This window comes from Strix aluco, chromosome 9, assembly GCF_031877795.1.
Source record: "Strix aluco isolate bStrAlu1 chromosome 9, bStrAlu1.hap1, whole genome shotgun sequence".
In the NCBI taxonomy this organism is placed as follows: domain Eukaryota; kingdom Metazoa; phylum Chordata; class Aves; order Strigiformes; family Strigidae; genus Strix; species Strix aluco.
The window spans coordinates 9,811,907-9,837,903 of NC_133939.1; the positions used below are offsets into that span (position 1 = coordinate 9,811,907).

At 39.4% G+C, this 25,997-nt stretch overlaps 1 long non-coding RNA gene across 1 annotated transcript; it reads right to left on the bottom strand.

The window, feature by feature from the left end:
• Nucleotides 1-9,864: 9,864 nt before the first annotated feature.
• Nucleotides 9,865-12,165, bottom strand: LOC141927352 (uncharacterized). The gene is made up of 3 exons (XR_012624366.1): nt 11,949-12,165; nt 11,244-11,342; nt 9,865-10,083 (listed from the first exon to the last, which is right to left on the bottom strand). It is a non-coding gene; the product is annotated as an uncharacterized LOC141927352 (long non-coding RNA).
• Nucleotides 12,166-25,997: the final 13,832 nt, after the last annotated feature.

Sequence of the window (25,997 nt, forward strand, 5' to 3'; positions counted from 1 at the left end):
TGTCCTGAACCTCACCCATTCCAAGGGGAAACTCTGTACTTGGAGTGAAAAAACAACCACCAAAAACCCCCAGATCTCATCTGTTTTTGTTAATGTGTAATGATGGTTTGAAACTTTTCACTAGTTTGGAATGCTAATGATACTGTTCTAGAAATGGCCCACAGGACAGTGACCAGTGTAAGTGGCAATGTATACACAAAAAAGGCAAATATTTATCTTTTGCCCTTTTTTTTTTTTTTTTTTTTTTTTAAAGTATCTTCTAAGCATTTAAAAGAACCAAATATTCTGATTCCTGATGAATTTTGCATAGTCCAAGTTAGGATACGTTTCTTAACAAGCCACTTTATAGGGTTAAGACAGAAAATTTGCTCATAATTTCATGTTAAGAAATTTCAGGGGGATGCCACTAATTTAAAAGCCGAGCACTGTGTATCTAAGTCAGATTAGTACACAAGACATGTACGATTACAGAATTTAAAAGTTTACAGTGCTGTATTATAGTCTATCAATTTTAAGATGTATTTTAGTTGTCACTCAAGGCATGATAATGTATTTTAAACAGAACTCAACTTCATTAGTGGAGCCTTGTCTAGCCTAGAGAATCATTTAAAGAGCTAACTCATAGCTAATAGCTACTGTAGTGTCCTTTCACTAGCAGCTGTTTAGAAGTATTCTCTCCAAAATTACAGTTCCTGATGTTATGAAATCCACACCAAATAACCATTCCTCCAAGCTGATTTATTACATGGTTCATAGCAGCAGAAACCAGCAGAACTCCTGTGACGCCTTGTCCCAAAACCTGGCACCAGGGAAGCTCACACAGAGGGAAGTCTAATGGTACCAGTGGATAAGTTACATGCAGAGAACAAATCCAAAAGCACTCTGTCTGCGTCGGTGTGTACGTGCACATTACGTGTGTGTAGTGCAGGGTCTGTAAGACCACTGAGAAGCGCAGTGGCAGATGGCTGTGCCAGGCTTGTGTGACCCGGGGGCATGGAGCCACACAGGGCACCCGCAGGCAGGGCTGTATTTACTGCCTAGGTTCAGTAAATAACAGGGAGAGTCTGCCTGGCTCAGCCAGGTCCAACCTCTGCGTTCAGCAGCAGCCACCAAGTGGAGGCTGACTCAGAGGGGTTTTCAAAACTGTTTTTGAGGGTGCGCACTATGCACCCTAACAGGCTGCACACCATAAAACAGCTAAACTCTTCAGAAGAAATACTACTTAAAAGGCAGTCCAAAAAAGATGAATAGCCTCCATATGCCACAACCAAGAGCAAGAATCAGGAGCCGCTCACTGGTTGAAGGAAAATACCCAGGTAACCTTAGAAAGGACAATATAGAGAACAGAAATAAACCCAGTAATAACAAACCCTTCCATTGTTATCAAGAATGCATGCCAGTTTATTTTCATATTTGCTCTAACTTTTACAGTGGCTCCATGCATTTATCAAAGTAAAGTAACACTCTGTTCAACACAGATTTGCAGAACAGTGCAGAACAGACGACGCTCATCTTCAGGAAAGTCTTGTTACTGACTTGTAACTTTTTGCCTGTTATTTAATAATTATGACACCATTCATTGACAAACATCAAATAAAAGTTTATAAAAAGATTATAAAAAGCAACTATGTTTTTTCTGCATTAGGAAACAGAAGCCTTCAAATATCATGAGTGAATAAATGTATGCACAATTTTGCCTGTTACTCAAAGAATAATTAGGCATACTAGCATAAGAGCAATCGTAAAAAATAATAGTTAGCACATCATATAAGTTACAGAAGCTCTGTGTGATTAATAGCATAATTGATATGCTTTCAAAAAAAATTATTTTTGAGATTAAAGAGATCTGTATATTTTCTACATAGGCAAAATGCATTTGGCCATTCATTAACCTAAGCTTAGCAGAAGACAAGACAGATTTGGGGGTGGGGAGGAAGAGTAACAAAATCTTGCAAAACTAATTGTTGCGCTGAAAATAAATAGCCTTGCAATCACAATAATAATTTTCTTCAAAATCAGTAATAACCTCTTTAATTTCCCATTCTGGAAAATGCTCATATCACTGTAGTTTCTGAACATAAAAATAAATACTTTCTCTTGACCCCAAGCAGAGTTTTGTTAGTAACAAACTTTAATCTTTAAAGTACTGATAAACCTTGCAAATCATACCACTGTTTGTTGTTGATTTTGCATAATAAATCTATTATAACCTCCCCATTACTCACTTAGTAAATAGAAAATGTATTAGGAGACCAGATCATCCCCAGCAGCACATGCTTTTTGTCCAAGTTATTAAAAGCTATAGAGAGCCTTCTGAAGTCAGCTTTGATGGTGTTACTGATTATTCTTGATTTATATTTACATGATCATCACTAAAAACAGGTTTATGCATATGACTAATGTAAGAGATAAAATCCTGAAATCTGTTTCCAATTGAAGTAACATTATTGTGGATGACTTCACAATATTTTAAGGTATGATTCTTAGAAAAGCTAAATATTTTTTTCCAACACTAGAAACTCTTTCCTGCAATGTTTCTTTAAAGTGTTTTAGCAAAATTAGAGATGTGGCAAAAAAGAAGGAAAAAAGTCACCTAGAAAATACTGGTTTTTTTACAAATCTCTGACAGCTTGAGTTTTCGTGCATTTTAACTGAGGAAGGAGATAATTCACATTCCTACAGTTTTTATCTGTGCTTTCCCAGCATGGCCATGTATATTCACAGTCTGCAAATCCCACTGAAAAAAAGTGATGTGCAACTTATCACAATAACCTTGTCTTGTGCATATTACTTAGAAGCACACATTAACATATTTCTTTTACTGCAATCTATTTTATTACTACTATTAAAAGCAGAGCAGGTAGAGATGCCTTTTGTTAAGGCTTTCAAATAATTCTATTATAACAGTATTTTTTCACTAAGTATAACTAACTAAATTTCTAAGAGAGGGGACTAGAGTGTAAGTCCTTAGGGGACTTAGGAACCTGGATAAAAATCGAGCCTCCAGTGATTTTAAAGGAATAGCTTTTTAATTTTCAACTGCATAGCTCCGACCTCATGTCTGTGTCATATCTAAACTTGAAGAGGTAAGTTCTGTTTGGTGCCAAACAAATTTTAATTTACTGCCAAATCATATACACTATCTTGTCACGAGCACTTAGCTTTTTCACAAAATGTATATCGAGCTGAAATGAGAAAATAAGCATTAGTCAATGAGCATTCGAGTAAACGAATGAAGTTTTAGCACTATAGTATCTTCTTCTGATTTAGCAACTACCTTGTGATTACACAAATCTCACCTTGCAGTTCTTGACTTGCATGCAATGTGTATTTCTGTATGACATCCAAGAAAAGGCAGTCTTTTGCATAGTTTGCCAAAACCAATAAATTCCTGGTGTTAGTTCCATAGTGGAATACATAGTTCATAGAGAAATTCATGCTTTGTTGTTTGAATGGATTAATTGTCCAGCTATCACAGCTGTCCTTAAAAACCCAGGATTGTATAATATAATCCAGTGTATTCAATAGGGATATTTTCTAAAAAATGTTGACTTCAGCTGAGGGGTTCAAGTCAGATTTTAAAAAGACAGTTAATCCACCAGTTTATATTCTTCCTATTATTGGACTTTCTTTTGTGCTAATTTCCTATTCATGCTGTCTTTGAATACAAATACAAAATAAACCTTAATGTCAAAACCATGAATACAAATCAGAATATGAAATGTCAGGACCTATAAGCATTCCTATTATGCCTGTATGCTAGCAGAGATAATTTTGGTGCTGCTGAACATGCAAATATTCTAAAGGAATTTGGAAATGAAGGGGAGACAGCTTTCAGTGGTAAATTGCTTATTAAAAGTTCAGCCTCTCTCTGACACTGCTGCATTTTACCACTGGGTAAGAATGATCATGCCCTTTCAAGTCAGCCACGGTACAGCTCTGCCAATTTAGATTGCCACGAGATAGGTACATCCTGAGTTGTCAGTGAGCAATCATTAAAAACGTTGTGAAATAATTTAATGAAATGTTTAATGAATATGCAAATGTCAGCCAGGAAGAGAACTCCTCTTTTCATTTGCTGGTTTAAGTAAAAGAATAAATTACTGAAATAGAGTCAGGAGTCAGCCACCTGTAAATTCACTTCGATAGGAGAGAGTAGGAGATGAAAATGTTCTGTTCAGTACCTCGTTATAGGACACAATGCCCAGGACACCTTATCGGCAGCCAAACCTATTCCTTTATCTATGAGATAAAGGCAACTGCTATGTCCTGGCTGTGTATGGAGAACAGTTCAGCTCCTTCTGCGTTCTTCCACAGAGATCATTTTGTGGGTTCAAAGATCTCCCAGGAGTGGAGCTGCAAGGAGACTAGGGAGTGAGGAGGCTGAGGGCTTGACAAAGGCATACCTTACACTGATCCTGTAGGACAGCTTCAGGCTTGGCTGCGTTTGTATCAGAGATTTCTAAGGAGGGCTGAATGTCCTTCAGCCACACCACAGATAAGGGGGACCCAACAGTAAATACCAGTAAACCCATGTTTAATCATGCTAGTCTAGCACAAACTACAAACCTATGCGCACCCATGAATGCCATCTACAGATACCAGTACACGGAAGCCTTGACAGCTGTTGGCTAACTTCATTAAACCCTTAAGTGGCTTCTTTGCTGAATGGATTTTCCCTTTATCTGTTTGAGGTCTGAGGTGACGTTGGGGCTGTCACTGGAGCCAGGACCAATGAGTTCATCCACTCCAACACTCTGAGAAATTAAGAGAATGCAAGATAAGTAATTTTCTCCTCCTTTATTCAGCCAAAATTACCTTTTTTTTCTTAGTGAGTAAACACTGAAGGCAGAGTTAGACTCCGCCTGCACGGAGTAACACAACAGGCAAAGGGCTCATGTTGAGATATCTCACTAGGAAATATGAAATAAATCCTGTCATGGAGAGTGATTTAATTATCTTGAATCTCATTATGTAACACAATCATAAATTAAGCCAAATCTGAAGATAGCAAAGTAATATTGTTCAGATATAGAACAATCAGGTATAAACTGAAGATGAGTTTCCAGACAGCTTGTAAACTAGATTATCTGAATGGAAAGTCTGTGTGGTAACCATCATTGCATTATAACAAAATAGCCTAAACCCTGAGAATCTGGGGTATATGATTTCACTTGTTAATTGCTTTTCCCACAAGGTGGTTCATGTCTATTTGGAGTAAACTGGACATGAATACTGATGGATAACAATTAGGTGACTACATAACACTTTGCAGTTTTTCAATTCATATCAGAAACGACTGAGCCCTCTAATTCAACAGGTATATTTTCTTCTTTCTCTCCTTTCTTGACCTATACTTTTTTTTTTTCCCCCCAAATCCCAGTGCTTGCCATGTAAATAGTCAAGAGTAAACATGACAACATGAATTTTAAAGCAGTCTGAATCAGGGTCATAGCTGTAACTGGCATTAGATATGCTTCAACTGCAGAGGAAAAGATGGGTTATTGCCATGAATAAACAGCAACCAAACTTCAACACACCATCTCAATGTTAATGTAATAAGCAGAAATTTAGCTTGTCACACTCATATTTGTCATACTTTCAATTTCTTTATACCACAGTAGCAAGCCCAGCTGAAATATATCAGCTGTCTTTTGCACAACTAAGAAAAGCAGAACTACTAGTCAAAGTTGAAACATGTAACTTTGAACATACTTTGTGTCGTGAAATAACACTGGCAATCAGAATTTACAAATAAGCTATTGAAACAATATTCCTTCGAATGATGAAAATATGTTGTTTGTATCGGATGAAGGTTTTGGGAAGAGGAATATATAGTATAATTAGAAAAAACAGTGGAGCAGAACAGAATAGTCTACTGACAAATCTGTAGGCTGAGAAGTACACACCAGAGAAACATCTGGGTTATGGACCAGTAACACCAACAGGATCTCTGCAGCACAATTGCCTACTCTCAGGAAATGAGACTAAGAAAATTAATTTGCTCAAATGCATAGTTAATAAAATACCTTATGCCTCTAGTAAAATCTTCCCAGTAGATTCTTCACAGAGTAACAGAATCAGATAATTTCCATTTTCCTCTCGTAAGGAGAATCATTCAGATAATAGAGATTAATATAAAATTAAGCTAAAATAACAGTACATATTTTGAATAGCTTGTGAATGACTCAATATTTAACATCAATATTATAAGTAGAATGCTTAAATATTAATTATGCTTTATCTACCATCCTACATTTTAGTCGTATGGTTTCACCAGTTTGGACGAGTACAGGTAGCTATGCAACAGAGGGCATCCATGTTCAGTGCTTCACTGTGAGATGTCATGCTCAAACTATGTTTATTTTTAGAAAATTATCTTCCAATTATAAAATTTCATCTGAAACCAAAGCTTGGCTTGTGGAGCCTTGTAACATAGGTGCAACTTTTTAATAATTCTAAAAAAACTCCTGTGGAAAGTGCCAAATTTTAAACACAGCAGAGGGGATTTACTGGACTCCAATGCCTTCCAAAACTTTTCACTTCAGATATTTCAAAATACAGTTTAAATATCTACATTTACTTCTCAAGTGAAAGCCACCCCTGGATCATTCCCAATATAGCAAGCTAAGTCCACAGAAAGGATGAAAATGTGAGGAATATTTTAACTCTTAACTAAACTTATGTTATAACTTTAGGAGTTTGTGGCAAACTTTCGAAAAACACAATAGATGTTCATAGTGGAAGGACAGGCAGTCCAAGTATATTGATGAATAAGTATACATCTCACCCTCTTTTCAGATCTGAAGTGTTCCATTTTTTTTTTTTTCCTCTTGCAAGTCAATAGAGAGAACTGAAAAGCTCAAAATTATTTCTTTCCTACTGTGTAAGTGCTAAGTTAGGAAGTACACATCATCCGGAGAAGCAGAGAAACTTAATTTAATGATGGTTCTGTGAAGAGAAGTTTCTTAATGAGAAAGTGAACACAGAAACTGAGCTGCTGCTTGAATTGTGAATGAAATACTAGATTTGATTTTTATTGCCTATGATCTTCATTGATGGCTACCCACAACAGGTGCTGACTTCCACTTTTTCTAATCCCATCACCACAGGAGCAAAATAATCATAACCTAGCCATAACTTTTTTTACTCAGCAGTCAGTCATGGAAAAAACCCTGTCATTCAATTTCTTCAGTGAAGCCAATAAAATAAAGATTTTTTTTCCTTTCTCAGGCAGTACAGATGATCAGAAGGAGACCAACAATAGAGAAAATGCCCTCAGCAAAACTGGGCTGGAGAAATTCTATTCCCAATTGCCAGCAAACTACACATTAAATTTGTCATTTCATTCCAAAACCCTCCAGTCAAAGTATTTTTCAGTACTTTATTTGAAAGCTGTTAATTAAAAAAAAAAAAAGAGGCTAAACAGACAAGGCATATGGAATGATACAAAATTCATGCTGATTTTTAAATGAGGTTCCATTAATTTGATAGTTTTCTGTGAATTACTGGGGTTTATGCTGTTTTGGGTTTTATTTGATTTTTCCCCCCTCAGCTGATCTTTTCTTTTGCAAGCAACTGAACATGAGAAGATGCTCCAAATGGCACTTGGTTGCTATGATAGCTTTCAGCACAGTGCTAGCTTAACGCAGAAACTGCCTTCTACATCGCTAGGTATTCTAACAATTCTCCTTGCAAATCTTACCCTTCAGATTCTGGAGGCAATCCAGGCTGAACTGCCCAACAGACACAGGCCACAAAGCAACTGACTCGACTCATGAAATTCCATGATATCTTAATATTAGATGACATCTGCTGGAAAAGCAGCAGCTACCTGTGAAAGCAGGTAGCCACATTTACATACCATTTTTATGATTCTGCAGCCTACTAAGCACCTGTTGGGACCAGATCCTTCACCAGTGATTTTAAAATGTATTACACTGGATATTAACAAGCACTCAATACAGGTAATTATTTCTGCTCTGCTTTCAGAAGGTAACTATAGGTTCTGTAGCAGTGCCTTCCCAGGTTATTAATATGAGCAAGATAAAGATGATTACATAGACATCTCTCCTTTCATGCTGAACACCCCGTTTCATCTCTGTTTTGTTAAATACAGCCTTTGATTACAGAGAAAAGTAATTATCGAAAGTGTCACAGGCATGCTAAAAATAATTTCTCAGCACACAATAGATGGGTAGGTAGGTTAATTTGCCTAGTCAAGAACTTGCCTGCTTTTCATCTTGAGTGCAGAGCTAGTTAATTTGAAATGCATGTTTCCTTCCCTTCCGTTGCAGGTTCCACCTGAAAAATTGTGTCACAGTTGCATTTATAATAAAGACAGACATGAAGCTTTGTACATCTTTAATTAGCTCTCCTTCCAAATTCAGCTAGTTAAAAAGCATGAGAAAAATCTGAATGTGTCATGCTCTGACTTTGGCTGAACAGTATCAGTGCTTTTAGAGCGACAGCCAAAGTCAGACCAGGACACAGAGTGGGAGCTCAGCTGAGCTCATGTACATGCTTCATACATCCATAATGACTCCCAGTGATACTCTGCAAGCAGCCAGATCAAACACAGCATTTGTTTTACTTTTTTCCAATACAATCACTAACTTCATGGTGCGTGCCAGACATATACCAGCCAGTGAAATGATATAAGCCCATTAAACTCCTACATTAATGTGGCTGTGTGATGTGTTTGCTTCAACTGCCAATAAACTGAAGGAATTTAAAGCATGCCCAACTACAATTCCAGGCAAAAGTATCTGGGATGCAGGGATATAATGCTGTTGATTCAGTTGAGAGACAAGGACAAAACATGATTGTGCTGGGCTGAAAAATTAGAACCACAGGGAGCTTTCTGGTTTTGTTTGAGAAAGAGAGGTTAAAAAGATGTATTTGCTCTACTAGATTGCCTAGGTAACTGTCCTTGCCTAATCCCATGTTAAAAATTTATGCAGAAATGTAAGAGTTACTAATTATAAACTCCTGAATAATTAAATTCAAGAAAATGAAACAACTGATGCTTAAGTAGGTTTAACAGGTAGAGTGGACATTCAAAATCATTTGGCTGATTAAGAATGCATCTGAAGAAGAATAAACCTCAGCTCAAAAGATTCAAACACATTCAAACTGTTGCCTGGCAGGGACCCAGCAACACTATGCACTGGATGGCTAACCAGTACGGGGTTTTTTTATGTGTGTGTGTGCATGAACAACATCTAATTTTCAGTTGTTGATGAAATATTTATTCTTCCTTTAAAACTGGACATAGCAACAGCAGTTTTGAAGCAGATACTGTCAAATTCAGAGCTGTTTAAATGGCAACTGCCATACATACTACTTGAAAAATAACTCGTGAACTTTCATCTTACCCCAGTGAAATCAGTACTAATATCCCCTTTCTGAGGACCAGCAGTAGAAAAGAGTGTTGTAACAAACCCACTAACTACATTTGGAGGAAAGCGATGGAGTGGATTCTCACCCTTAGTGCCTGAAAGTCAGTTTAAAAAACAACAGAAGCAAGGCTAGTAGCTGATGAAACACCCAGAAAAGATGGCAGAGAGTATCTGTTTTGTTACTGGGAGGTCTTGCTTGTGGGACTGGTGTACCTTCTGGAAATTGGTTGGTTCCTAGCATCTGTTAGGAAAGCACTGGCCAATACAATCAGAACAGTGAACGCTAAAAGTTCCAGTTGCTCCTTTTGAATGTAAAGCATGATTCCTGGGTGTGTGTCACTTCCAGACAAAGGGCAAGAGTCCACCTGAGCCTAGAAGAGCAGGCCCTTGGAAAAATACCCTTCACTTGCAGGGGCAAGAATATCCACAGGAATGAGGTGGCTTGTGCCCGTTTTGACTGCCAGAGGAGACATAAGCCTCTTTTCAGCAGGGCCTTGGGGTTGGCTTTCAAATCTACTCTGAGTCTGAATTTGCTTTCCAATTAGATTACTGCAATATACTTTACAAAAGGTGTTGATACCTTCTTGTCAGAAGTTACACATGGTGTCAATAGGTCATTTCTTAAGTTGACTGTTTTTCTGGGAGGAAATTAAATTGATATTCTTTTGTCTACTCTGGTTATCTGTTAAGAATGAAAAAAAGATTAGGGTGTTAATTTTAACCTAAAACCACAAATAGCTACCTACTTCTACTGTTACAACCGAAGATGTTGGTACTTCAGTCCACACACACAAAGTGAGGAGGAAAACCAATTTTTCTTAATCATTAGCTTTGTCACTTCCTCTTCCATTGATCTAAAATAGTGCTCATTTATAAACTTCCATGCTTCTGAATCTATTTCCTTACTCTGGCCCTCTAGTGAGAGACCAGAATGATTTAGCATATTTTCTTCAGCTGAATTACTTATTTATACATATGCTGGGCAAAAGGTGACTACAGGAATAGCATAGTTTCAGCAGCAGTTTTGAAAGATGCCAAAAAGGAGCTTGAACTGATCCTTAAAAAGAGGCTTCTGTTAAAGAATGGGTGGGCGAACCAGCTCCAAAGAAATACATACACATAAATGAAAATGGTTACTCATTTACATGAGCATATTAAAGAAGGAAAGATTCTGATCCCTACATAATGGTCCACAAATTCTTGTACAGAAGCTAAGTTGGAGAAAACAAACAATTTTCATTGTACCATAACCCTGTTCTGCCTGATTTACGTTCACTGTTATGTGTTAGCCAAGACTTTGCCTTACCCAGGTATTTATAATCATTAGAAATATTCCAGGATAAGGCTTTTTCCATATAAGGGATTTATAGTATTTATATGCTAATTGAGAAAGATTAACATATATGTGAATAATAATAAAATTAAATAGCATTTCCACTATTAAACTATTGACTGTGGGCAGCAATTCACTTTTTACTTAGGACTGACCAGATTTTCCTTTGAAATATTAATATGGTAATTGAAGGACTTTTTTATTACTTCAATAAAATATATTAAGCAATAATTGATAATTAAAAAAAATTAAATTCTGGTTCTAGATATGTGAAAATTAATCCAAGAAGTAGATTTATCGTTTTGCCTTGCATTGAGTTTGTATAAGTAATGTGCCAAAGTACTCTTAGAGAGTCAAGTAAAGTCAGGTTTCCAGTCCTCTACAGAGATTCACCGACCTAAGCCCTGGTACACTTCAGGAATCATCAAACCTCACAGGGAAATTGAAGTGTGACTATATATAAGGAGGTACTTGCACAGCAGTGATACAAACAGTCCAAGCTCCAGTACCGTGGCTGAGTGATGCATATTAAGAATTTACACACTTCTGAGTTCACCACTGTGCCTTCCTTGGTTCTCCCAGCAAGGCCTCCCAGGCCTTAGAGCAACCTGAGAAATAAAGGGAATATCAGTTGAGTGTAGCCCACCCCCATGCACTCATCCTCATTTTATCAGGCAAAACTGTGCTAATAACACCAACAGAAACACTCCCAAAAAATTAAATAAGTTCAGCATCTCAACCCAACATATACTTGCTTTAAGAGCTGTCTGGTGGCAAATTGGTTTTTGATATTTCTGGCATTCCTCCTGGCTGTTTCTCTTCCAGGACTACTATGCAGTGTTCTGTACTGTTCAGTTTACCTGCCTTGTTCCTGCCTTTTGTCAGAGAAACACTCTGGCTTTGCAGTACAGGAGGAGTCAGGAGCTTCAAAGTCTCCAAATCTTTAACGAGCAATTCAATCTGGACACCTTTCTCCTGTAAATGACTGAACATCTTTAGGATTCAAACATGTATACATCGAGATATCAGTTTACCATAGTATTCCCTAATAATATGCAAATATTTGTCTGTAATATCACTCTTGTTCAGTGAGGTAGTTAAACACACATTTATCTTAAACACAACATATCCAGATAGTGTTGAGTCTATGTCTCAAACCTTTATAAGAGGCAAATGAAAAAACAGCAACAGAAAAAAGTCACTGAACAGCTTACATGTAACTGTCAGCTGAAGTGTTTGTCCAGCTCTACCAGGTTTCTGCTTTGATGAAGGTCAGAGACTCAGGAGCTTGTCCTACGGACTTTGAGCAGACAGTTGCAGTAAGCAGCCCATCACAGCCACTGCCACACAGCATTCCTCAGACGCTCCTGGTGGGCACTTCTCATTTCATACCCTATTGACATCCGGGTACAATGTCTGCCCAGAGACCGGACGGAACTAGAACATGAAAAGAGAAATATCAGTGCATGATTTGGGCAAGGAATCATAATGCAAGGAATCTTAGAGGTCAGGAAGCATGCAAACTTAGAGAAGTGCACAACTTTTGTTAAATTTATAATGCAGGTAACAGTGCAGCACAGAAAAACCTAAGCTAACATTAAATAAGCTATATAAATGGCTTTAGGTCCCTTTAAGCATTTTAAGAAGATAAGATGCTTTGAAATTAAAGCTCAAAGCATCCACTGCAAGTTCTCCAAATTGCTGTTTCCAGTTTTATCAGGTACAGAAAAACTGTTAATACATGCCAGATGGGAAATGCTAGTTAAATCAAGATAGGTCTAAAGCAGACAAATCCATGGTGCCAATTCTGAACTTTCAACTGAGATGGCCCATATAGTCTAGGTCTCCAAAAGGCCTGATATTGTTTCCCCAAAACATCGGGTCTTGAAGTGAGTCCAAAGGATGCCACAGCCAAACCAGAACTCTCTTCGTTACAACTTCTCTCAAAGTCCCTAGTTAGCAGACTCTGAGACAATACCTGAGCCAGATGATAAATCTCTCTCATCTGTTAAAAAAAGGGGTGAGGGGTGAAGCTTTCTACAGTGTTCCTATGTCTCTAATGCTGTCAGAGGTGCTGCTTCATCATGAGACCTGAAGCACTACAGGACTGTTGCATTGCTGGCACAGGGTACCGATTATTGTCACTTCTGGGAGTCTTGGAGCACTTAACAGCCTGCCATTCACACTCTACCATGGCTTGGACCATTTCTATACTCTGATTGTATGAAGTTGTCACAGACTGTCATGCCAGCCCTTGGATCTGATTTCCACTTCAGGGATTATGGATATTTATGGTGTAACATGTGACCCAGAGGACATCAGTGTTTCCATTTTCTGGACCAGATATCACTGAAGTTATGCTCCCTATGTGGACACCGCTGAGGTGCCTCCTTCTATAAATCCATCATTCTCCTTTTTTGGGGCTACCAGCATGGCTACTGCAGCTATAACCTCACTGATTGCCCAGTTTATGCTGGCAAAGACAGGCTAAGCAAATAGCAGCATGGTTAGCCAAATACAGTTGTTGAGTTTTTTTTTTTCTTTCCCCTCTACAGTTTCTTTAATCTGGTGTGAGCCATCTGAAATATTGTAGCACTTCGACCAAAAACACTCCCAACATTAATGTATATATGATAATGACATGAAAGTTTTGTGCAGAGGGGATAAATTTATAGTCCCAAGACAAGACGGCAAAAGTTGCAGAGACATAGTGCCCATGTAAGCAACGAGAAAACCATTTAGGTAGGCTTACTCTAAGTATCTCAGAGTAACTATTGTTTCAGAATAACTCCAAATTTACAATCATATTTGCAAATAAAATAAATCACGAAGCTTATGACTGACTTCAGGCACTTACATTTTAATAAAGGCATGGCACACTGCCATGTTCAAATCTGTCTCTAAACATGGTTTCTGCATATAAAGCACACAAATGTGTATGAGGTTGCTGACTAAGTATTTTGAAAATGTCATCCTTGGTGAATCCTTTAGTGAATATTAACAGTTAAGTGTCTTTGTTATAGTCATTGAAAATTTTCTATACATCATTAAACAAAATTCCTCACAGAAGCCAAAGATACATGTCTGTCTGAAGAAATCAGTAAAAGAGAAACTAAGGCTGTATCTCTGTAGTATCCACCTGACAGTCAGACTAGAGATGAAGCAATAGTGTGAAGTATTTCCTGACTGCAAGTTTTGAGCAATCACTTCACTAGAAATCTCTGGTTTGGATAACTTTATATCCTAGTGTTACCTATGAAGCATCTTGTCCCAGGAGAGGCTCAGTGCCATCTTAGCAGACCTCAGCAGCAGCGTGATGCCACTAGAAGACATTGCAAGTGATGTGATGGACTTCCATGGGCAGGCATGGCTGTGATTTACCACCCAAGCCACTCACACAGGGCATGAATGGAAAGGATAACACACACTTTTAATATCTAGTTCCCAAGTGCCAGACCTAAGCACCTATGTATATCTATGCATCAGCATCTGTCTAAACCATATGGATGTGAGGCAAGTTAGGGTATAGGTGTGCTCTCTCGGACTTATCAAAAGGCTGTTCAGTTGTGAACAGTATATCAAGCAGTTGCCCAACTGTCCAAATTGGAGTGTATATAAAATACCAAGAGTCTTGACACAGTTATTTCTATTTTCCTTCCTTCTCTTCACTATTTACCATCAAAACATCTAGGAAAGAAATTAAGGTATTAAGTATTATAGATTATATCTTTACTAAACAAGAATAATTTAAACGGAAAGTGTAATCATAAAAACAGCTGACTTCAACTACACTTTGCATGCTTCTTCCGAGGCAACTTGTAGGGGTTACTCAGCTACTTATATGACATAAGGGGACACATTAAATGCATTTGATCAAGTTTGAAGTACCATTTCAAAAAATGGGGCAGTGCTCTAAGGGCATCATAAAAGAAAGCTCCTAGAGTGAAGTAGCTGTTGCTGAGCAGCTTTCAGAACAAGAACTTGCTGCTTCTGTTTTTTGGATTCTAAGAGCACAGCACACTGCTTCAGTTCTTGAATGTCAGCAAGAGGAAAACCAAAATTATTATATAAAAGCCTGCAGAGTGGATACACATGATCATTAAAGTGTTTAGTTTTTCAAAGTGGGGCTTTTTAAAGATGCCAGTTTAAGAAACTGAAGTCTGCAACCTGTTATTGCACAGAGTGCTGAAATGGAACAGGGAGAAACTGAAGCATGAACAGGGAGGCAGCTGAAGGTGACCTTAAGGAAAACTGGAAAGGACTGAATCACTAGGCAGGAAACCTCATTATCAGTGCATTTCTTTATACTGTACCTGGCACATTTTCACCAGACTACTGAACAAGACCACCACAGGAAAATTACAGTAGCAAAACACACAATGACCTGGTAAATAACCAGAGTTTCTAAGTAATCACATGCCAATGGCAGTACCATGAACATAGCTGGCTCTTCCTACCCTATTGCAGGCAACAGACCCATTTATTTCTTAATGGGGAATAGGAGATGCAAACACTTCAGTTTGATGCAGAGGCAAAAATCACTTTCTAAGACAAGGGAAAAAGCAACAGGGACGTTATGTAACAACATTATTTCCTGTGTTTGTTCTGCTTTTCTGTGGTGTCATCTGACAGCACAAGCTGTTTGACAGCATTTGAGCAAAGCAGAATTCCAGAAAATTAAACGCAGAGATTGAGGTGCAGACTAGCCAGTCTATGGATGTTACACTGGGTGACAAAGCATGTCCGCAATATTGCCCAGATTTCATCTCCTAATTTATTCCATCACTGACACTGGAACTTTCAAAGGAACAAGCACTTCTCTTGTACACTTTCAGTTTTTCTCTACTTAGGATTCTCACATGCAATATGGATATTTTACAGGGCTGTAAAGGTATGAAGATGTTTTCAAGTTGAAAAATATTACATTACACCATTTAAAATTTCCCTTTATATCATAAAAAAGGAATAACGTTAGTCAGCGTTAGTATTTCCCCCACTAAAAACATGTTTCATCTATGAGACAAATTCTCTCATCATTTGACAAATTTTAAAAACCATTTAAGGAGGAAGTGGGAAGACAGTTACAAAAACGACAGAATTGAGCTCTTCAGGAGCCAGGCTATGTGTTTATTCCTTCAGTGACCGACTAAATGGGACCTCAGTCATTGCCACAGATCAAATTATAATACCAGAAAGATAATAGTATTTATTCTCTGGCTTGAGTCCTACCTAACTAAATATTGTTAGAGATGCCTTTCACCAGGGAAGTTTTAATGTTTACTTTTTTCCTTATTATCTCTGTATATAAAGTAGAGAGCTGAGCCCACATCTAGTATGACTGGTATATATAAACTTAGTGACCATGATTGGTAGATGGATGGAATACATACTTACCTTCATTTTAGCATAAATCCAGTGAGGTTATGAGAACTTACACATAAGTGACATGGGGAATCAGAAAAGAGAAGTCAGGATCCCTCTTATGACAGCAATAGCCATGATGAACCTGTTCTTACGACACGATTTATGTGTTCATTATGTGCTACTGTTCTCTATTCATATGTACCTTCCTGTGGTGTGGAAGGACTAACAGGAGATGTATATTGAAAGTTTGCCTAATGCTTTGATGTAGCCAGCTGGAATCCTTGATCGCTATTAAGCCATCCATAATGTGCTACCACTGAGGAAATCAGAGGGCAAATCTGTCTCCCTCTCACACAACTGAGAGGGGGAATCTTGGAGATGAACTAGTTAAACTAGTAAATCAGACCCAAAAGAACTACAAGCATGTATTTCTGTAAGAAGGATTGCCGTGGTACTGTTTCTATACAGTGTGATTTTCTTAATAAAAAGCCTGATTCTGGAATATTCTTCAAATGCATAAAAACATGCAAACAAATGCATTTGAACTCCTCCTCTCAAATGACAGCATAGCTGCCTTTCAGACAGTAAGGCAGACTATTTTTGATGGAACATTAGCTCATCTGTGAATCTTAGGGAAAGAGGTGCAAAAGTGCTAAATTTCCAGTCCAAGACTGATACATGACAGACTCAGGCATAAGGTTTCTTTTATCTTCTTTCCTTCTTGAAAACACATGCAGGGCTACTGTTTTCAGATTAGCACAGCTATTTTGTTTCCATGACTTTGCAAAAACTTTCTCAATTTCAACTGTGGGAACCAAAGCAAAGAGCTGTACTTGTAATTTCTTTGCAGGTTTTTTGCATAACAAGTGCTTTCTGCATTATTTCAGCTGTTATTACTCAAGATTAATCATTGTTAAACCAAATGAACATTTAGGAATATTTCCCCTAGTCTAACGCAATAAAGAGGGGCAGAAATTCGGGGGACATGAACACACACACAGAAGAAAACTTCTTGATAGTCTCAAGACCTACTTTTCTGACTGAGTGCCCAAAAAGCAGTTAAGGAATCAAGTTACCATTAAAGACAAACAACAAACATGGGAAAAAAAGTTTCTTCTAGTGAAAGACATTTGTTATCATGCCAACAGCACCATCTTACTTCTGCATTTAATTACTGTAACATTCAGCTCCATGGCATAGCTATTGGAGTAGTAAGTCTCATGGCCCTATGTAACCTACAGAGACATCTAAACATCCAGTGTTATCCAGTCACAATCCAGAGTGATGCAAGTTTTCTCTGTGATCAGCAGAGCTAATGAAGTTTGCTTTCCTATATATTCATCTCCCACAACTGATTGAAAGCTTTAACTGGAGCTTTGGCTGCGATCTTACTCCCTGGTGGCTTCTCTGGTGCCTAGTAATGTGCAAACTCAAGCTGTGGTGTTCCCCTCTGTAAAGGCACTTCACTGAGATTCGTTGCCTAATCACCATCTATTTTGAAGAAACTTGTTTGACCATAATTTTTACTGTTGCCTCAGCCAAATTTGACTGAAATTAGCCAACAGGGAGTGAAACAGATTGGTAAGGGTAATTTGAGACACACAGGACAGACATTGTCAAGGATAACGGGAATTCATTAGTCTTTTTCCTTCAGAAGCCAGGCTAAAACAGCAGAAAACAGGACAATTCCTCTAGCATAATAGAGAACAATATCCAACATGAACTATTTCATTTTCTCTTGATTTGCTCTCAGCAAACTACTGTCAGCCTGACTGCGTCAGTCAGTTCTACAACAAAATGAGCACCAACACCCAGATATTAGTCAGGAGCTCTACACAGCCAAGTCCCATGCTTTCCAAGATACCACTTGTAATGTTAATTACTACTAACACACTCTTTTCCAAGTATTTGTCAGATTAAGAGGTTGTCTGACTCTGTTTAGACAAGAACACTGGTGGCTTTATCACTTCCCTGAGTTATTCAGGCCCACGAAATGTACATTTATGCAGTTTACTATTTGTGTTGCTGAAACCAGTGCCTCTGTACATACCTAAATATAAGGATACTGCGTGAAGATAAATGCTTTAATGCAGCTGATCAAGTGAGCCTTATGCTTTGATTGCACAGACACTTCCCTCTACCAGTGAATGAGGAAGACTTACAGAGGGGCACTTGGAACAAGAGTGTCCCAGGAGGGATGTCTCTGGCCATCTAACATATCAACTGGCAAGTCTTGAAGGCAAGAAAATGAAACCCTTCAAGGGTTTGATTTTTCTCCTTTCTGAGGTCATGAAGTGCTTGTCGTTTGTCAGCTGCAATGATAAAAAGAGGAGAAGTAAAAACATCCTATGGAGGGAGCATACAGTTCATGCACTATAAAGAAGTATTGTTATATCATGCCCCACTTATCTTGTGAGCTGGGCCTAGTAATGAAGTGGACAGTTTTCAGAGTTCTTTAATATGCAGTTTAACGCTTAAACTCAACATTAATCATCAACCAATGGAGACCAGAGATCCCATGTCAGTCTGCAAAGATCATATGAAATAAAGCAAAGTCATAATCCTTACAGACGCTTTTGTCTTAAATTCCTAATCCTTACTCAAAACTAAGGCCAGCCGTTGATAAAGTCATGTCACCAGTATAGAGGATAAACAAGGACAGGGACCCTGCTGTTGCTCTCTAATCTCTGAACCAAACAGAATTGAGGAAAAAGTAGCAAGAGGTTCCAGTCCTTTTCTGAAACTAACTTTCAATAAGCCTTAGTTGGAAATAAAAGCACGTAGCCACCCCTTTCATCAAAGCTGAACTGTGTTGACACCAGCCCTCACCCTGGGTCTCCAAGCCCATCTAGGACGGGGCTAATTGTTCCTCCATTTTTAAAAGCCAAACCCTAACTCAAACCCCATTCCCAGGTGTACTGGCTCTGGCTGAGATGAAGTTAATTTTCCCACAGCAGCCCTCATAGTGCTGTGCTTTGTATTGGTAGGTAGAAGGGTGCTGATAACACACCAGTGTTTTGGCTGCTGCTGAGCGGTGCTCACACAGCATCAAGGTTGTCTCCCCAGTAGTCCCCCCTCACCAGTGGGCTGGGGATGGGCAAGATCTTGGGAGGGGACAGAGACAGGACAGCTGACCCAAACTGACCAAAGGGATATTCCAAACCATACGATGTCTACTCAGCAGTAAAAGATAAGAGAAAGGAGGAGGAAGGGGGGCATTTGTTATTTGTCTTCTAGATCAACTGCTACATGTACTGAAGCCCTGCTTCCCAGGAAGTGGCTGGACATCACCTGCTGATGGGAAGTAGAGAATAAATCTTTTCTTTTCCTTTGCTTCCATGCACAACCTTTGTTTTCACTTTTACTAAAGTGCCTTTATCTTGACCCACGAGGTTTTCTTCCATCTTATTTTCTCCCCCCTTGTCCTGCTGAGGAGGGGAGTGATAGAGAGGCTTGGTGGGCACTTGCTGTCCAGCCGGGGTCAACCCACCACATCAGGTGACCAATATCTGCAGTGAAACTATGGCACAAGGCATAGGCATAATACCCTGGCTTATTCTACAGCAGAGGAACACAAAAGAGTCAACTGCAGCCTAAGAGATTCTACCCTTTTTTTCCTAAATCCTAACACTTACAGTAGACTTAACAACCAGCCAGACAACAAATACCTCCCCTAAATTTAGGAAAGAGCATAATCCAGTAAAATTGAAGTTCTTAAAAATGCTTTTGCAGAAAAACACCCACCCAGCCCTGACCAAACTCCAGACCTAAACCTAAATGTGAGGTAGGACTTACCATAACCATCTATACATCCTAGCACAGAACTCTGTACACAGAATCCTGTACAATAAAAAGCCAGCTAATATCAGAGGCAAAGTTAAGTGTAAGTTATGGGTGCATGCTGGTACAGACAAGTAAAGTCTTTGAGACACAGAAAATGCCACACAGGCTGCAGATTTTCAGTCCTCTTCTGAAAGCCCATTCTAAGCTCCAGCTTTAAACATAAGCAAAGACATTATCCAGCATACATTTTCATGAAAGAACACACACAGAAATGAAACATTGACATCTTCCCTGCAAAAATGCTCTCTGCATGAGGCACTGTCATTCCAAAGATATCACTCCCATTCAGTTCAGGAGTTTTCAATCTGTACATATGTATTTTTCTTGGCTAAGACAATGTGACAATGCACAAGCTTTCTAAGTAAAAATGAATGTGGATAATTTTGAAGAGTAATATTTAACATTAATTTAACATAAAAAGAACTTGAAAATGGTGCCAAACTGCTCAATCATTGGAAATCCAGAGACTAAAAAAATATATTATGTTAATTAGATATCATGCTGTTAGTTTTAGCATAATCCTCTTTCATAACCATCCACTGCAGTATTGTCAAATAGAATAGTTGTAAAGTAGCACCATCTGTGTTATCAGCAGGGCAAAAGCCATTTGCAAGTTTTCACAGCCTCTTAATGGACCCACTCTGCTCTTGACCTTGATGCTTTAGTCTATGCCACCATCCTAAACTTGGCTCATGTCAGTTTTGGATTATGCTTCAAATGGCATTCAGTTAAATAAAACCTCAGTTGTGTTATCTTTCACCTTTGAGTGATTGTGCTTACTCTTTTCTCAGCTGGGAGGAAACAAAAGATTTCCAAGTGCCACAAGTGTCTGAGCCTGACCTGAAAGACAGCTTTGTGCCGTGCATGTCCAAATTTCACGTTAGCTGTCTAACAGGGTGAATTTTCCCCCTTAAGAATTAGCATGCACAGAAACCACCTAGGGATTGTGCTGGCCTTGCACTTGGAAGGCAGGCAGACAGATGGGACACAGTTATATAGTAAAAAGAATGGAAGATAGTCATTCTTCATTACAAATTTAGATGCTTCTGTCAGCTTAAATCACAACTCAGAATAGGGAGTATGTTCACAGCAGTTTATCAGGGATACAGTTACATGAGTACTACTCACACTGACAGGAAATGCCTTGTTATATTTGTAGCTACTTTTGAACAGTTACTGACCCAGATGATGGATTCTAGGACAAAGACAGCATCACTGAGCCATATGGTGGTACTGCTCAGAATATTATTTCATTAGTCATCATCCAGGAAGGAGCACCAGCTCAGGGAAACAGATGCTACAAGCTGGAATAGTGGTGAGAAAACAATGCCAGGCAATGTGTAGGTCACCAGAAGTGACACCATCTCATAGGCACATTTCTGCATCTTTATATTAGCTTTGACTATCTTCACTCTTATTTCTTCCTAGAGCAAGTAGAGTATACAAGCTGCAGCAGGAGAACCTTGGGACAGTAAATACGACAGCTCTGACTTGAGAATGATTTTACCATAGCTCCTCTAAAAATTTTAGACTTACTTGAGCCTTCTGAAGAATTATTAAATGGGCACTTTCTGCCTGGTGCATAGATTGTGTAATATCCACTGTACAGAGACCTTTAGATTAATTCACCAGCCTGTAAGGTTGACCACTGCAATGGAAAGGTTGTCATGGAGATGCAGAAGAAGATGGCAGTTAAACTCTGACAAGTGACCTGAAAGGACCCAAAGGCAATTTGTCTCTTCTTTTGTGTATAGTAGATTGGTGTCCTCTCTTCTCAGAGTGTTTTCAGTGTGTACATCTACACATCCATGCTGATAAAAGTGTAGGTGAAGATGCAGGTGTTTTACTGAGCCAAATCATAGAATGGTTTGGGTTGGAAGGAACTTTAATGATCATCCAGTCCCAACCCCCTGCCACGGACAGGGACACCTTCCACTAGACCAGGTTGCTCAAAGCCCCGTCCAACCTGGCCTTGAACACTGCCAGGGAGGGGGCAGCCACAGCTTCTCTGTGCAACCTGTGGCAGCGTCTCACCACCCTCACAGGGAAGAATTTCTTCCTTAGATCTAATCTAAATCTACCCTCTTTCAGTTTAAAACCACTACCCCTCATTCCATCCCTATACCCCCTGATAAAGAGTCCCTCCCCATCTTTCCTGTAGCCCCCTTTAAGTACTGGAAGGCCACTAGAAGGTCTCCCCAGAGCCTTCTCTTCTCCAGGCTGAACACCCCCAACTCTCTCAGCCTGTCCTCACAGGGGAGGTGCTCCAGCCCCTGATCATCTTCATGATCCTCCTCTGGACCTGCTCGAGCAGGTCCATGTCCTTCTGATGTTGGTGCCCCCAGAGCTGGACACAGCACTGCAGGGGGGGGTGTCTCAGGAGAGCACAGTAAAGGGGGAGAATCCCCTCCCTCACCCTGCTGGCCACACCTCTCTTGATGCAGCCCAGGACACGGTTGGCTTTCTGGGCTGCGAGCACACATTGCTGGCTCATAGTCAGTCTGCCATCCACTACTACTCCCAAGTCCTTCTCCTCAGGGCTGCTCTCAATCCACTCCTCGCCCAGCCTGTGTTCATGCTTGGGATTGCCCCGACACATGTGCAGGACCTTGCACTTGGCCTTGTTGAACTTCATGAGGTTTGCATGGGCCCACCTCTCCAGCGTGTCCAGGTCCCTCTGGATGGCACATCCCTTCCCTCCAGCGTGTCGACAGCACCACACAGCTTGGTGTTGTCGGTGAACTTGCTGAGGGCACACTCAATCCCACTGTCCATGTCACCAACAAAGATGTTAAACAGCACTGGCCCCAACACTGACCCCTGAGGAATGTCACTTGTCACTGGTCTCCACTGGGACATTGAGCTGTTGACCACAACTCTTGGAGTGCAACCATCCAGCCGATTCCTTATCCACTGAGTGGTCCATCCATCAAATCCATGTCTCTCCAATTTAGAGACAAGGATGTCATGTGGGACAGTGTCAGATTTCCCAATTGCTTAGCCCTACAAGTCACCTCAACTTTTACAAGCTTCATTAAGATCAGAACTTGCACAGAACCTCATAATGCCAGAAACCCCAGTGGAAGCAAGCCTATATGCAAGTGCTGATCAATCCCTCCCAACCAGACAGCCATACCAGACAGCATCTAAGCCTGCAGGACAATGGTTAAAGATGGCAACTATGCACATGGAAGCTCAGCTACATCTGAAAGCAGCTATTTTCACCACTTGGAGTATTTTCTATTGGTTTTCTATATTAAAAAGCCTGTGTAGTTCCAGCTGAGAAGATGGCTCAGGATGTTGGATACAGAGACTTGAGAACAAGAGATCAAGACCTCAATTCTGTGCCACACTGCCAGGAGGCTTTTATAATGATTTAGGATTGTACTCAGGCTACTCAACACAAGTTCTTTTCCTGGGTGCTGTCATTGCTTTTGTAATGCCCCTAAAGAGCCAGAATTCAACAGACTTTGGCAAAGGCCACCTGAATCACCATCATGACACCATAGTTTTGAGGCCTGAGTAATGCACAAAAAGCAGGTGGTATATATGGCCTTTAAGGTTGCCCCAGATATACAGTGAAAGTTTCATACCAAAGTTAGCTTACCATCTAAATGTCTGTAATTGTGGTTTGTTTTCCTTTTGTACTACAACAAACCCTAAGAAAGCATCCACATTGGAGGCCAAGGACTCTTTAGGAACATGATTTACAAATTCTGCATGGTGTGAGGTCAAACATACTGTGTAAATAAACTGTTCTGAAGCCATAAAGCAAGGGTAAATCTAAAACCCAGTGAAACCAAAAAAGCCCTACTCTTGCCTTCATTAGGACTGGGATTTAGCTCATAATCTGATATTCCCTGCCACACTTTAGAGTGCCACTGGATCACTACAGTGCATGAAGTCAGCTGAGAGATGAAGGTATCTCCCCATCTACAGAAATTCAGCAATAAGTAGTTTCTTTTCTCCCCTCTCCCTAATGAAATTCTAATATTTAGAGGACTGTCTCACACATCCATTTGCTGAAATATATCTGCTAAATCCAAGCTTCTAAAACAGCTTTGCCAGGTTCTGCTTTCAAATTCTTTAACCACCACCAAAACCCCCAAATCCCCCTTTCTTGGTTCTATTTGCCAGGATGGCTTTAAAGACGTTTATCACCATAGCCTGTTTTCTGCTAAATTTAGCCAATAAGAATGCAGCTATGAGAGATCTGAGATATCTTGGGGTACAATAGTTTAACATCTCAATTCTCTGACTGACCAGTTCCATGCACTGTCAGGATCACTATGGAGACACAAGCAAAAGCTCTGCCAAAAATCTGACAGATTGATTATTTACACATTTTTAGAAACACATTGTCATGAGGCTTCAGCCTGAAGATCTCAAACCTTGACTCTAAGCTCAAAGGGACATCCTGCTGGGTTTACTTCTCCATAGAACAAATACAAATGCTTTATGTTTGTGGAAACATCTCTATTCCAATAAATTCAGGTTTGCTGTAGCTGAACTGTGGTATTACTTTCAAATGGTATTTGCAAGCTGTCTGTGCACTAAGTATAAGAGATCACTACATGTTTTGATGAAGACTGAAATTTCTTCTATCTTCCCCCAGGTGATCTTGCCCTCGCTTACAACCATTGCACTGTTGTGCCCTGTTGCCACTTAAATACTGCATGAGAAGCCTGTAAATACATATGCCTTACAGATGTATTCTCACCTGTGATATCCAGAGAGCCTATGACCTTAACACAGGGCCTAGTCACTACCTGGATGCAAGACTCAGAGGACAAATCCACTGTGCAGTGATAATTAAAGCTGGGAATCTGGTCAGCAAGGGTTTCTTGAGTTCTTGCACAGAACAGCTGCGCTGGCAATCTCCACCATGCTGTGCCCCGTGAAGCACCCGTCCGTCTCGGATCCCATCAAGATCTCAACGTAACATGTGATTGTGTGGGAATACATCTGTCAGGAAACTAAGTCTCTAATGGTATTTAATCCAAATATTCTGTCCCTTTTGAGGGAAGCACAATTTCGCACTGAAACTGAAGGATAGCACTATTTACTAAATCAAAACACTAACATCCTGGGTTTTCTTTCTCAGCCTCTGAGCCAGACTGAAATAGGCTTTGTTTGCAAGAGCTGATAAAATCATAGCTCCAGACAGGATAGCTATGAGCTACCATTTTCAGAAAACAAACTTGTACTAAAAAAATGCATATTTCCAAATATTACAACAAGGACATGAAATATTTTGTGTGAATTTACATTACGATCAAACTGAAGAGTTACCCAGGGGATCCTACCTGCACTCACAACAACAGCAAGTTTCCCACTGACTTAAATGAAGAGAATGCCATTTTTTATTTAGTAATGGTGTACAGAAGAGTCACACTGAATTGGTGGGGGGTGGTATTGTGGGGTGCTCTGTTAGGTTTTTAAACTACCTGCTTTACCCTGATATTTGAACACCTTTGAACTGCACCTGAACTCTGTGTGTTTGACCTTTTGACATTTAAGAAAAGCCTTTTTACAGATAATGGTCAGAGATAAAACTACTTGCCAGCAACCTTACAGGACCTTGTAATGGTTTACAACAGCAGTGAACTGAAGGCAAATCTCTCAAATCTTTGGCAAGCAACCTAACAACCATCTTATTTTGTATCACTATATTCAAAGCCTTGCAGAGATGAGTCACACATTCATTTTGGTTTCTGGATTCTCATATATTAATATTTTTTTTTAGTATCTTTTGTTTGAAAAGTATGATAAAACCTGATTAAAAATGTACTTACTTCTAGATTCAGCAGCAGAGATGACATGTCATTTTTCCAAATTTGCTGATGAAGAGAGGGAACAGACATTTAGTTTCACAAAAGAAAATTTAGTGCAAATCAAACAACTCAAGCAGAAAAATAATTTATCAGCTTATCCTCCTAATGAGGAAAGAAAGAGAGATGGTAACGCACATTTTTGGCAGTGTAACAACATTAGCTAGAGAACATTAAATAATTAGTTGGCAGTGGTGAGCCTTTGATTCAACTTTTGCTATGAAT